Source organism: Lampetra planeri, chromosome 4 (genome assembly GCF_965212315.1).
Source record: "Lampetra planeri chromosome 4, kcLamPlan1.2.h2, whole genome shotgun sequence".
Taxonomy (NCBI): domain Eukaryota; kingdom Metazoa; phylum Chordata; class Hyperoartia; order Petromyzontiformes; family Petromyzontidae; genus Lampetra; species Lampetra planeri.
The window spans coordinates 13,911,479-13,925,544 of record NC_136110.1 but is presented as its reverse complement, the minus strand read 5'-3'; the positions used below and the strand labels follow the sequence as shown (position 1 = coordinate 13,925,544).

General features: G+C 41.9%; 1 protein-coding gene across 1 annotated transcript in view; it reads left to right on the top strand.

Annotated features, from left to right (window-relative positions):
• The window catches only part of CRTAC1 (cartilage acidic protein 1), a 634,231-nt gene that overhangs the window by 35,374 nt on the left and 584,791 nt on the right, over positions 1–14,066 (top strand). The window lies entirely within an intron of this gene.

Genomic DNA, 14,066 nt, shown 5'->3' with positions numbered 1-14,066 from the left:
AATAAAAAATATCACGACGTTTCGATCGCAACACAAGCAATCGTCATCAGGTGAAAAAATAGCGGGAGAGTTGCTGAAGCAGGGTGTTATAAAGTTTTGAGATGGGTGTAGCCCAAGGGTAATAAGCGAAATGGGCGGGACTAGTGATGACATTTGCATGTAAATGTAAGATCGGGTAAATCGGAGAGCCACTTCCACGACGACGAAGCTGCGGAGATGGCCATTGTATTGTGAGAGATTAGCATGTCAATATAAGATCGTAGAGCCACAGGCACATCGAGGAAAACGAGCAATGGTGGCTATGTTAGTAAGACATTTAACCTGTTAATGTAAAGACATTTAACCTGTCAATGTAACACCAGAGAGTCGAAAATAACTACTAACATTTGCAGGTAGGATGGAAACATCACAGCCAGTTATGACTTAAACTGGTTAATAACATCCTTCCAATGATTGCTCAGTTTGTACCCATCTTCTCGGTTGAAATTGTGTCTGTGTCTATATATCTGGATGGCTTCATGAACGAATCTTTGCTGATAGCCAGTGGGTTTGCAGAGTCCCTTCGTCTTGGAAAAATAAATTTCGCGTGAGCCCACCGCATTAAAACAATGAACAGCCACGGCCGAGGTATTGGTCCTACCGTGTTTCAGATCTGCCTTATGTTCACGAACATGGTCCGAGACATGTCGCTTAGTTTCCCCAATGTAACTACTGCCGCAGACACAGCTTAGTTTGTAGACGCCGGGGTATTGCATGTCAGGGATCACATCCTTCACAGATAGGATCAGATCACGAATTGTATGTACTGTGTTGAATCAAACCTGGATCTTGTGTTTGCTCATGATTTTGGAAATATTTTTCTATCTATGTGGCTTCACCAAAAGACCCAAAGATATGAATAGGAGTCTTAATCTCAGAAATAGGCGTTTCCGTTAATCGCATACTGCAGAATTATTCCATAAGTGTGGACACACATTACCAGTGATGGTGATATAATGATCCGAATTAGACCCGGTTTCATGTTGTTTGATTGAGTCAAGCAATGTCACCCTTTTTAAGAGAAAAAGGATTCGTATTCCAGAATGACGTGTTTTGTCTTTTTGTTGAGGCACTCCTCCTGGGAAATATTTTTTTTGGAGTGATTGGATCATTGCTCTGCATTGTAATGCTGCATTTGGGTCGGGGGATTGAAGCTCTGCAGTAATGAAATAGAGTTCTTGTTTTTCGTCTGCAGAAATCCATCCAATGAAAGCCTTATATATGAATGCCAATACAAGGGAAGTAATTGAGATGTTAGCGCAGCAGTTTGCTTTCAGATGTATTGTAGTGGCATTGCCTACGCTGCAGTAACCATTAGTGTAGGGGGTAACCGTTTTTTTCTCCACCATGCATCCTTCGCATCTATTATTATACAATCGCTTTAGTCAAATACCGCCTCTGTGAGATGGGGTTGTTTTTTTTACGTGTAATTGCAGTACCCAGAGCTGGGCATTTCACATGGCTGAACACATTTTACTTTTCTATCATGGATTATGTGATGACAAAATAAGTCACACAATGCATTTGCATTGGAAAGCTAGCTCGTATCAGCAGACAGCCTGCTGCACATGCATTTTTAAACGCGAAACGAATCAATATGATTTTGTAACTTTCATGTGAGGCAGTCAGCAACATTCGTGATTTAACATCAACAAAGAACAGTTCTCTACACACACAACCATCACAAGTGATATAGAAAGAAAATTAGCATTGCGCGCACTCCTAAAAATAGCGGCTTGCTACATTTAGGAAACCTTTAACTATTTCTTTAACGGAGCATCCGGTGTCTTCTCTGCAATATGTCTAGACTATATTGCACGTTATTTGGGCATCACGGTGGCGAGATGTTAACTTCCTTACCTGGGATGCAGGAGGCCGTGGGGTTAATCCCGACCCTTAATGCCTGTTGTATATTTGGAGTTTGTGTATCTCTCTCCCTGTGGTCGCGTGGATTTTTGTCTGGGTCCTCCGGTTTTTCCCTTTCATATTTAGAATAAAATCACGCATTTAGAGTATTTGTCTGCTATATATTTCCACATGATATGGTGAGCTATCATTTGTGGCCAGGTTGCTTCTGAAAAATAGCTATATAGCTCAGTGGGCCTTACCTGGTAAAATATAAATATTCTATGGTTCTTTCGGTAAAGTCACATAGATAGAAAAAATAATAACAATATGATAATAAAAATGAAAATAAAGTGAATAAAAATAATAAAAATACCACGACGTTTCGATCGCAACACAAGCAGTCGTCATCAGGAACTGGGAGGTTAGCCTCTAAGGGCAAGCTGTTTATCAAAGCTTAGAGATGGGCGGGGCAGCTAATGTTAATCTAGGAGAAGGCTCCGACACCGACAGTAGGTCTACACCAATCAAAGCATTGCACCTCGCTCCACACACCCACACTGTTGACGGTGGAGGTGGACAAGAAAACACAAATCAAGTCATGACCCAAAGTGATTGATGACATCGTTCCAATGATTGCTGAGTTTAAAACCGTCATCCCGGTTGAAATTGTGTCTGTCTGTATATATGGATGGCTTCGTGAACTAATCTTTGTTGATAGCCAGTCGGCTTGCAAAGTACCATCGTCTTAGAGAAATCAATTTAATGTTAGTCAGCCACATTAAAGTTATGATCAGCCATGGCAGAAGTATTGGTCCTGCCGTGTTTCAGATCTGTCTTATGTTCAAGAACACGGTCCGAGACATGTCGTTTGGTTTCCCCAATGTAACTGCTGCCGCAGATACAGCTTAGTTTGTAGATGCCGGGATATTGTATGTCAGGAATCTTGTCCTTTACAGATGGGATCAGGTCACCAATTTTATGCACTGTGTTAAATCGGACCTGGATCTTGTGTTTGTTCAAAATATAAATAGTTTAGTTTTTAGTTTAGTTTTTATTCGAACAGTTCAAGAAAAAAAATGTATGTGACCTATTCATAGAGGCAATTACAGTATAGGCAAAGCTACCAAATGTTTTCAAGTTTCATATTGGGTTGACTTCCAATTTCTGAATAAAATCATTGAAATTTTTTTTTTACACTATGTAAGAAACTGCTTTGATAAATTAAAAAGACCTGACTGTTACATGCTACGGATGAAGTGTTTCCAAGTACATTTTTCCTAATTTAGTCATTACCTTTGAAGTTGTTTCATAAAGACCAGCAAGATGACAACAGATGAGACATGTTGGCTTCAGTACAATTTGTTCTGCATTCAATTGCAGTCGAGTAATTGTGGATTTTTTTTACAGCTATTCTGTGTTCTCCTTCAGAATCACGCCACTATTTTTAATCTTTCATGTTATACTTTGTACAGTTCTCCAGGATGTATATCCTAAACAAAATAAAAGTGTAAAAATAACTTGAACATACAATATTAAATACTGTATTGTTGCACGTACAGTGAGGGAAAAAAGTATTTGATCCCCTGCTGATTTTGTACGTTTACCCACTGATAAAGATATGATCAGTCTATAATTTTAATTGTAGGTTTATTTGAACAGTGAGATACAGAATAACAGCAAAAAAATCCAGAAAAACGAATGTCAAAATTTTTATAAATTTATTTGCATTTTAATGAGGGAAATAAGTATTTGACCCCCTCTCAATCAGAAATATTTCTGGCTCCCAGGTGCCTTTTATACAGGTAACGAGCTGAGATTAGGAGCACACTCTTAAAGGGAGTGCTCCTAATCTCAGACACCTGTTCACAGAAGAAATCAATCAATCAGATGTCAAACTCTCCAACATGGCCAAGACCAAAAAGCTCTCCAAGGATGTCAGGGACAAGATTGTTGACCTACACAAGGCTGGAATGGGCTACAAGACCGTCGCCAAGCAGCTTGGTGAGAGGGTGACAACAGTTGGTGTGATTATTCGCAAATTGCAGAAACACAAAAAAAACTGTCAATCTCCCTCGGTCTGGGGCTCCACGTAAGATCTCACCTCGTGGAGTTGCAATGATCATGAGAACGGTGAGGAATCAGCGCAGAACTACACGGGAGGATCTTGTCAATGATCTCAAGGCAGCTGGGACCATAGTCACCAAGAAAACAGTTGGTAACACACTACGCCGTGAAGTACTGAAATCCTGCAGCGCCCGCAAAGTCCCCCTGCTCAAGAAAGCACATATACATGCCCGTCTGAAGTTTGCCAATGAACATCGGAATGATTCAGAGGACAACTGGGTGAAAGTGTTGTGGTCAGATGAGACCAAAATGGAGCTCTTTGGTATCAACTCAACTCGCCGTGTGTGGAGGAGGAGGAATGCTGCCTATGACCCCAAGAACACCATCCCCACCGTCAAACATGGAGGTGGAAACATGCTTTGGGGGTGTTTTTTCTGCTAAGGGGATGGGACAACTTCACCGCATCAAAGTGACGATGGGCGGGGCCATGTACCGTCAAATCTTGGGTGAGAACCTCCTTCCCTCAGCCAGGGCATTGAAAATGGGTCGTGGATGGGTATTCCAGCATGACAATGACCCAAAACACATGGCCAAGCCAACAAAGGAGTGGCTCAAGAAGAAGCACATTAAGGTCCTGGAGTGGCCTAGCCAGTCCCCAGACCTTAATCCCATAGAAAATCTGTGGAGGGAGCTGAAGGTTCGAGTTGCCAAACGTCAGCCTCGAAACCTTAATGACTTGGAGAAGATCTGAAAAGAGGAGTGGGACAAAATCCCTCCTAAGATGTGTGCAAACCTGGTGGCCAACTACAAGAAACGTCTGACCTCTGTGATTGCCAACAAGGGTTTTGCCACCAAGTACGAAGTCATGTTTTTCAGAGGGGTCAAATAATTATTTCCCTCATTAAAATGCAAATCAATTTATAACATTTTTGACATGCGTTTTTCTGGATTTTGTTGTTGTTATTCTGTCTCTCACTGTGCAAATAAACCTACCATTAAAATTATAGACTGATCATTTCTTTGTCAGTGGGCAAACGTACAAAATCAGCAGGGGATCAAATACTTTTTTCCCTCACTGTATTTACACAGGAAAGCCTCGCTGAGCCTCAAGACTCTTTTTTCAGAAGGTTTTAGCTGAGTTTTCGTGGTTGTTGCCGATGTTACAATGTGTAATCTCAATTGAGTAATTTGCAGATAATTTCTTTAAATTTTGACGCTTGGCCAAAATTTACATTTTATTTATTCTTAAGAATGTTTTACATTTTAGCTATGGGGAGGAAACCATGTAACCTGGAGAAAACCCATGCAGAACAGGGAGAGAACCAACAAACTCTGCACAAAAAGGTGCCCGAATTGGGAATCTCACCTAGACTCTTCTTGCTGTGGCACAAGTGATACCACTGCACTATCGTGTACCCATCAAGGTTGTAAGTCGCGATGACAAGGGGGGACCTATGTGAAAACAAATCTAAGTACAACGATGGTAAATTACAATTTATATCGGAGGATGCAAACAGCATCCCAAAACAACATGGGAGGTAGAGGGACGACTGGGAAAAGAGGTGACATGAGGAGGGGTGTGAAAGGAGCCCAGCCTCAGGGAAATTTGAGGAGAGAACTCACGAGAAAGAGGTAGAGAGATTGAAACATGTGGCTGTGGTGAAACCCAAGGCCAAATGATACAAATAGTCCAGGGGCACTGGGGAACCTCATTTCAATAGGTTCCAGGGACACTGGGAGGATTGGGACAGTTGAGGCCCAGGGCAAGATGACTCAGGGCAGCAAATAAACTATAAAAACGAAACTATTTTTTATCTTACCAGGTAAGGCCCACCGAGCTCTATAGCTCTTTTGCAGAAGCGACCTGGCCACAAATGACAGATCAACGAAGTGGCGTATCGTGTGGAAACTTATAGCAGCCAAATACTCTTAACGCATGTTTCTAAATGTGGAGGGCAAAACTGGAGAACCCAGAGAAAAATCCACGCGACCATGAGGAGAACATGCAAACTCCAAATATACTAGCGTCAGGATCGAGATCGATCCCACAACCTCCTGTATACCAGTCGAGGTAGTTAACATCTCACCACCGTGCCACTCTAGTTCTCATGTACAGCCGCCTTCTTTTGTAAAGTTTGCAAACTGCAAACATGTAAGCGTGGCAAGTGCTCTGCTTTTCTTAATGTAAGGTTGTCTTGCTTAGACATGTTCTAAAGCATATGTTGATCTAGAAGGAAATATGAATGCTATATTTTTTGAAAAATCTCCTACTGACTTTCTAGAATGGCCGATGTAATATGATACACTAATCACTAATATCTCAGTGTTACAATAATCAGACCAAGATCAGGAAATGATTCTGCATTTATTGAACGCTTCTCGTGGGTACTCTGATCTAAAAGTCTCCCGTCAGTGCTGACGGATTAGAGTGCCACGTGCTGCTCATGGCCACTTATTACCAGGCTGGCACAAGTGGGCACGTTGCCAACACCGCATTTTATCCTCTTCCTGAGCAGTCCTTGCAGTGTCAGTTGGAAATGACTCGGGGAGATCCTCATTGGTACAGAGGATTGAATTTAACTTTGTTTACCGCTGTTGGAATTTAATGCGTTATCATATTTCTGCACCACACTGTGATGCTCAGTTTTCTTCAGCGTATTTGGCAACAGTATTGTGATTACAAATAAGGTCTAGACAGTGTTTTACATATGGTTATAATTTAGGACATATGTTACATAACCTCTGTAGGTATATTTAAGTACAGTGTTTCCAATAAACAACATTATTGAGATTGCTTATGACCAAATCGGCCAGAATGTGCCTGATCTCGTCAAATCTCAGAAGCTAAGCAGGGCTGATCCCGGATAGTGCTTAGATGGGTAAAATACATATATTGCTGATTTTCATCGGCATCTTCGGGGCTGTTAGGTTGTGGGCAGCAAACAGGGTAGTGCAGCAAAGTTCAATTGTTGTACTATGCTCTCACGTCTCTGCTCTCTACCTTAACTGACCAGCGTGGTGAAGTATGATCAATGAATCCCCAACGACCTGCATGGAGTGGGAAGGCCGTTAATCAGCAGTGGATTGACACTAGGCCTACTATACACGTAGATTATTGATGTTCTTCCAATGCTGGATAGCCACATGCAAATGGGTGATGCAGTTGGAGTTGATGTATGGAGTGGATCAAAATCAAACAAAAGAGAAAACATGCGACTTGCAACCGAGCAGACCGCAGTTAAATACTCGACACGTCTTAACGTTGCACGCCACATGTATAATCATCCGTGACAGCTGGAGAAACACAGATGTGGCTGTCCCTAAGTATGACGGCGCACAGCAGAGTGGGGTGGGGCGTCCCCGGTGCAAGGCCCCGTGACACAACACGTTCCACCCTTCCACATTCACCAATCTGCTCCGTTCATATACGGATACAGTTGTTACACGATGCACATGCACGATAGACATGTCCCAAAACATGTCCCATAAAACTTCAAGAGCGCCGATTCAACATGATGTTGGCATGCACACCGTGCAATGGCTTAATTTGAATTTTAACTGAGATTGGTGAACCCAGGTAACGAGGACTTGAGAGTCAGGGATGCTGGGACTCTGGGTCTTGAGGCAGGAAGACTGGGTCTTAGGACTTGAGATTCAGGAGGAATGGGACTAAGGGTCTTTAAACACAGTGAGACCGGGTTTCAGTATAGAGACAATATTTATCAATCTAAATGAATGAAATATAAACATTTACATACCAATTTAAAATAGCATTGTTTAATAACAGGTAACAAACGACAAGACATTGTAATTGTCATATTGAACAGTTAATGAGACTTGTTTTCGAGTAGAATGCACGGGAATCTTAACAATAGTGTATATTAATTCTGATGCTAGCAGGGCAGGGTCCCACCGAGAACACAAGCTGAGTGCTGGGACATTAAGGTCTACGTTATTATGGCAATTACATCCAAGACTCCGATAATCTATAGAGTTAATTAGCACTTCATAACATTTACAATTTTAATGTTATATGTATGACACTGCTACATTTTAAATAGAATTGTGGTTGAGGCAGCTTGGTGACTCAATTTCAGGTTGGGTGGCGGGTCGCTCCAAGATAATGCAGACACTTATATCACAGTAATGAGTCGGCCTCACGGAGATCCTGGGTTTGATTTCCCAGGATCCACTCAAGGTAAATGAATGTTTTCATGTGGACTGCGTTTGGGGGTGTCAATCTGTTACACCGGTCACTGCTCAGTATCATTAGCCATTGTCTATCCACTGCTGGATGAAGCCTCCCCTAAGCCAACGCCATTCATCATTGTCCCACAATGCTGCATTCCATCTCACTGCTGCACATGAACTGATGCCATTTCTCCACATCAGCAGTGGCCATCCTGCTGTGGGTGAGTTCTATCCTTTGCCTGACATGCCTTCCCCAATCTCATCTCGGATTGCCTTCATCCCTTGCAGTGATGTATACCGTGAAAGCCTACTTATTTATCAACACGTTCTAAGATGTCTGATGTGCATTTGTTCCCTGATCCATATTTTCCTCGTCTTTTGGGCATGCATCTCACCATACTTTTTGCATACTTTTTAGCCGTCGTTTTATTCCCTGGGTGGAGTCCACGGGATTGGTCTATATGTCATCGGTGGCAAGGTGTGCTCTTGGAAAATGTATTCGTGCATATTGTTACGTTGCTTGCCATGATCATGTTGAGCTTTCGAAAAGTGCCACATTCTGCTCTTGTTCACCTCTGTACGCCATCAATTGTGTTGCAATCCACGTTCAATAATCGCTGTACATACAGCATGCATATTATTATCTATTGTAAAGTTGTATGTTGGTCACGATTATGTTACTGTTGCGAAAACGTTGTGTCCCTGACTTTGGTTTTTAAGGTTTACCCTGAATTGAACTTTTAATCATTCCTTCTGATTTTCTTGAATCATTGTTAGAATACAAATCCATGATGATTAATACTATCTCATTCATGTTAATGCATTCATTTCTCCAGTACAATTTTCATAAAATGCTGTATAATGTTGCCTTGGTGAGAGCTTATCTACTTGCTTGACTTATCTTATGATTTGAAATTTCTGCTCTCCTTTATGCAGTCTCAATGCAGCTATTTCTTAATTGTAATATTTTTGTTAATAATTAAAATAAATTTACTTAAAGCTTTCGTGAATGCAGAAATTCATATTCTTTGGGTCTTTCGGTAAAGCCACGTAGATAGAACAAATAATAAAATAATTAAAATAATATCACGACGTTTCGATCGCAACATAAGCAATACTCTTAGTTTTTTTCGGTAAAGTCACATAGGTAAAACAATCAATAAAATAAAATAAATGAAAACAAGTAAATTAAATTTCGACGTTTCGGAGGCAACACAAGCTTCATTCATCAGGTGGAAAAAAGGCACAGCAAAATAACTGTAGTGAGAGTTATTTGTGATGAGATATTGTTATATAGGGTAAGAGGAGGGGGAGGAGCCAAGGAGGACGGGCGCAGGATGGGGGGGGGGAGCCAGGAAGGTGAAGATGAAGCTGCACTACACGACGGAGCCAACGATGGGGGAGGGGGGACGCAGAGCGGGGTAGAGTAGCGGTTGAGGTTTAACATGGTTAATCACATCTTTCCAATGATTGCTCAATTTGAATCCATCTTCTCGGTTGAAGTTATGTCTATGTTTGTATATCTGTATGGCCTCATGGACAAATTTTTGGTGGTATTCAGACCGCTTGCAGAGTACCTTGGTATCGGAGAAAACAATATAATGATCACCCACAGCGTTGTAACAATGATCAGCAACGGCTGAAGAATTCGTCCTGCCGTGTTTAAAATCTGATTTGTGCTCGCGAATTCGGTCCGAAATATGTCATTTCTTCTCCCCGATATAGCAGTCACCGCAGGTACAACTCAATTTGTAAACAACGGGGTACTGTAAGTCCGGAATGACATCCTTTATGGATGAGATCAGATCACGGATTTTGTGTACTGTATTGAACCGGACCTGGATCTTGTGTTTGTTTCGAATTTTGGAAATCTTTTTGGTAACGCCTGCTATGTATGGCAGCGTGATGATTTTTATCGGAGTTTTAGGTGGTTGTTTCTGCATGGTGGGAGAAACAGCTTGGCGGATAGTATGGTCTGAATATCCGTTCATCTTGAGGGACAGATGTACATGTTTTAATTCACTGGCCAGGTGGTGTTGGTCAGAGATGCAATGAGCCCTATGGTATAGAGATTTGAAAAACGGCAGAACGAATTCTTCGGCCGTTGCTGATCATTGTTACAACGTTGTGGGTGATCATGATATTGTTTTCTCTGATACCAAGGTACTCTGCAGGCCGTCTGGACACCACCAAAGATTTGTCCATGAGGCCATACAGATATACAAACATAGACATAATTTCAACCGAGAAGATGGATTCAAATTGAGCAATCATTGGAAAGATGTGATTAACCATGTTAAACCTCAACCGCTACTGTTCCCCGCTCTGCGTCCCCCCTCCCCCATCCGTGGCTCCGTCGTGTAGTATCAGCTTCACCTTCACCTTCCTGCCCCTCCCCCCATCCTGCGCCTGTCCTCCTTGGCTCCTCCGATATAACAATGCCTCATCACAAATAACTCTCGCTACAGTTATTTTGCTGTGCCTTTTTTACACCTGATGAAGGAAGCTTTTGTTGCCTCCGAAACGTCGTGATTTAATTTAGTTGTTTTCATTTATTTTATTGATTGTTTTACCTATGTGACTTTACCGAAAAAAACAAAGAGTATGAATCCTTGCAGTCACGAAAGCTTCAAATCTAAAATATAAGCAATCCTCATCGGGTGAAAAATAAATATAGCGGGAGAGCTGCTGTATATATTCTCAGCAGCTCTCCCGCTATATTTTTCACCTGATGATGATTGCTTGTGTTGCGATCGAAACGTTGTGATATTGTTATTTTTAAAATTCTTTTATTATTTGTTCTATCTACGTGGATTTACAGAAAGACCCAAAGAATATAAAAATGTAAATAAATGTTTAGAATTAGGCCTTGGTTTTGCAAGAGCTTGGATGACTTCCTTTTTAAAATGGTGTTATTTTATACGATCATAATGGTATTTAAAAAATATATCCAAGGAAACATATTAAATGGTTGCATATATGTGATTAATGGGAGAAATAAACCTTTTCTAACTCCAGTTTACTCATGGTGTAGTCTAATATTTATATAATTCAGTTCCTAAGATCTTCATGAACAATTAATGTGCGTGATAAAGAAAGTTTGGTGCAGTGGCTCAGAGGTTCAGAGCACTGAGCTGGAACTGCTGAAAGCCTGGGTTCGACTTCAGGTTTTGGCCGCATGTGATTAAACCAGGTTCTCAAATGTAGAGGTTTGCGAGTCTCAACCCACTCAGCTGCCACCACTGAGATCCCGAGTCTGGTATTGTAGCAAAGGTCAAATTCAGAAGCTGTCCTGTTCTCAGGATCCCCTACGCTATCACATTCCCAGCCAGTGCCATTGCTGACGGATCTAGAAATGCCGGGTACTGGCGGTGGATTAGTTATGGGTGTTGTTTGACAACTCTTCCTCACACTTGTCAGTGAAGGTTGGTGAAGGAGACACATTTGGTCTATCTGGAATAGCTACTAAGGGTCTTGACCTGTATTATTATGTTCGTTACATTTAACATTATGTTGTTTAAATAGGGTCATGGCCTTTCAATTTATGCATTTATGCAAACCTCTAGTTGCAATGCAATTTGTTCTCTAGGCCTTTGAAATGTCCAGATTATTATTGAATTATAATGCTATAACAAATACAAAAACAGAGCTTGAGTGACAACATAACAATGTGTTTTCTTTTTATCGGTTAGAGCAAGGTTAATAAAATACTATAGTATATTTGCAGAATATACTTGAACATCACGGTGTTAGTTGAATACCACCATACTCGCTGAATGTCAAAATGCAAGGCTTTTGAATGTGTTTATTTAAAATCACAGCACACACTCTTTTGGCTGGACAAATCAAAGACAGCCTTTATAATTGAGTGCCTCTTGTCATGTCGCGAGATGAAGAATCGTTCTTCCAGAATGTTGTTTCAGCAAGAGCTTCGCATCTTGTCAGATACTGGCTCCAGAACGGGGATTTGAGAATCGGGGTGGTGTGTGGTCTCGTTTCAGGGCACGAGTCAAAAGCCTGACAGCAGCATTTTGCATCATTAAAGGACCCCGTGGGTCACATTGAGCAATGTCCAATTTGCTTTGCATTTTAAAAGAGCCGTTAGGAAAAGTTGTAAAATGAAACATGTGCATTTCTTAAAATAGTTGGCACAGAAATGTAAAATAAAAAGAACAGTGTTATATTTGTGAGACTGGTCCGAAAGGTCTTGGCCTTTGTTTTATTATGACTTGCAGGCTGAGTAACAACAGACGAATATGACGAAGACTGTGGGTGATCTCTTTAAGTTGCAATACTTTTGATTCCAACCGTAACTCGACTTGTGTACATTTTTACCAAAAAGTTCTGCTCAGACGCGGTGCTTCCTGTGCATGTATAATGGGTTACCATGACTTGCGAGTGTCAATTCGCCGGCTTACTTGTGTAGTGTTCTTCAGGGAGATACACACTAGAAGTTGGAGTCAACACGTTTATTACAATACCCCAACAGGGTTCCTATATAAACGTGCACTAGTTAACTGGACCCCAACATAATGGGTCAGGTCAGCAACACGCTGCCTGATCCACGATGCCGAGCGTAACGACCGAAGACTGAAGACTGACGACAGAAGACCGAAGAGACGTAGCAGCGAGAGTTCCATTCCAGCAGACAGACCGCGATCACTCTTGGGACTTCCATTTTATGCTACCGAGCGTGGCCTCGCTCCAGATTCGGCCACAGAAGGTCCTCGACCCAACATCACGTGTCCCTCGAACCCCCTTCTGGGCCCTCTCGCTACCCTGTCCCAGTCACATGCCCTCTCGGGCTCACCCAGACTGTCACGTCCTTACTTGCCCTCTCTCTGACCGTCATCAGAACCATGCCCTCTAGGGCCCGCTTCCATGCCATGCCTACTCTGGTGCCAGGGAGAGGCTCAAGACACACAGTTCCACTCTTGTGACAGTACCTAGCGCTAAACACCATAGTGACTCCATTTACGTCACTACACTTGCATTCTACTGTGGCACATGTGAGCACTCGGTGGATCACGAGCAACCCGTATCACACCCAGAGGCTTGCTCAGCCTATTGACTGCATCTGGACACGTAATAATATTGGCATGCCCCAAATGTTAATGGGTGCAAAACTATTGTTAGACTTTTTGCTTGTCGAATCTCCAGGTAGTATACGTATCCTCGCTCTCGTGTACCTGCAAACATCGAGTAAAGTATTGTATTAATCTCGGTGACGGAGATGCACAGGGAGCTGCATGCTGACAAAGGTGACGTTGGTACTGCACACCTGCGTACTGGGCTCTCGCCCTGTCTCTCCTCCACACTTAGACCACCTGATTCTCATTCCACTGAAAAAAAAACATTCTCCAGAACGTTGTGTTTAAACACACATTGTTACGACTATTCACACAAGAATGGCAAACACGCATGGCAGGGTGAATGAAGAGAAGTGTCCCCATGACATTTGTCATTTGTATTCTAAACTGAACTTTGAACGATGGTTGTACATAAATTAGTTTTACATGAAATGCAGACTTTCCACTTCCACACGTTGTGTTTCTGTACTTGAAATATTGACTTAAAAGTAATTATATCAATTATTTAACTTGGATCTATTCTGTCTCGAAGTTTCTTCTATTTTATATTTTAGAGGGTACATGCTGGCATGTGCTGCCCTATGCATGCCTAATTATTTGCTAATCCCCGTCTGCTTTAACAGACTCGCATCGACTGGCGTGGCAACTGGCTTACTTGGCATGATAACTTTAAACATCAAACACTTGACAGTGTGTTAATAGAAAAGCCATTGATACATTTCTGCAAACAGTGACAGGATTGGGAGTGCGGGTGATTTCCAGCATGCACGGTGAGTGCATCTTCCTTGACAGCCGTGCACTCTTCTCCGGATGGAGCGTGGATGACCGTGGCCA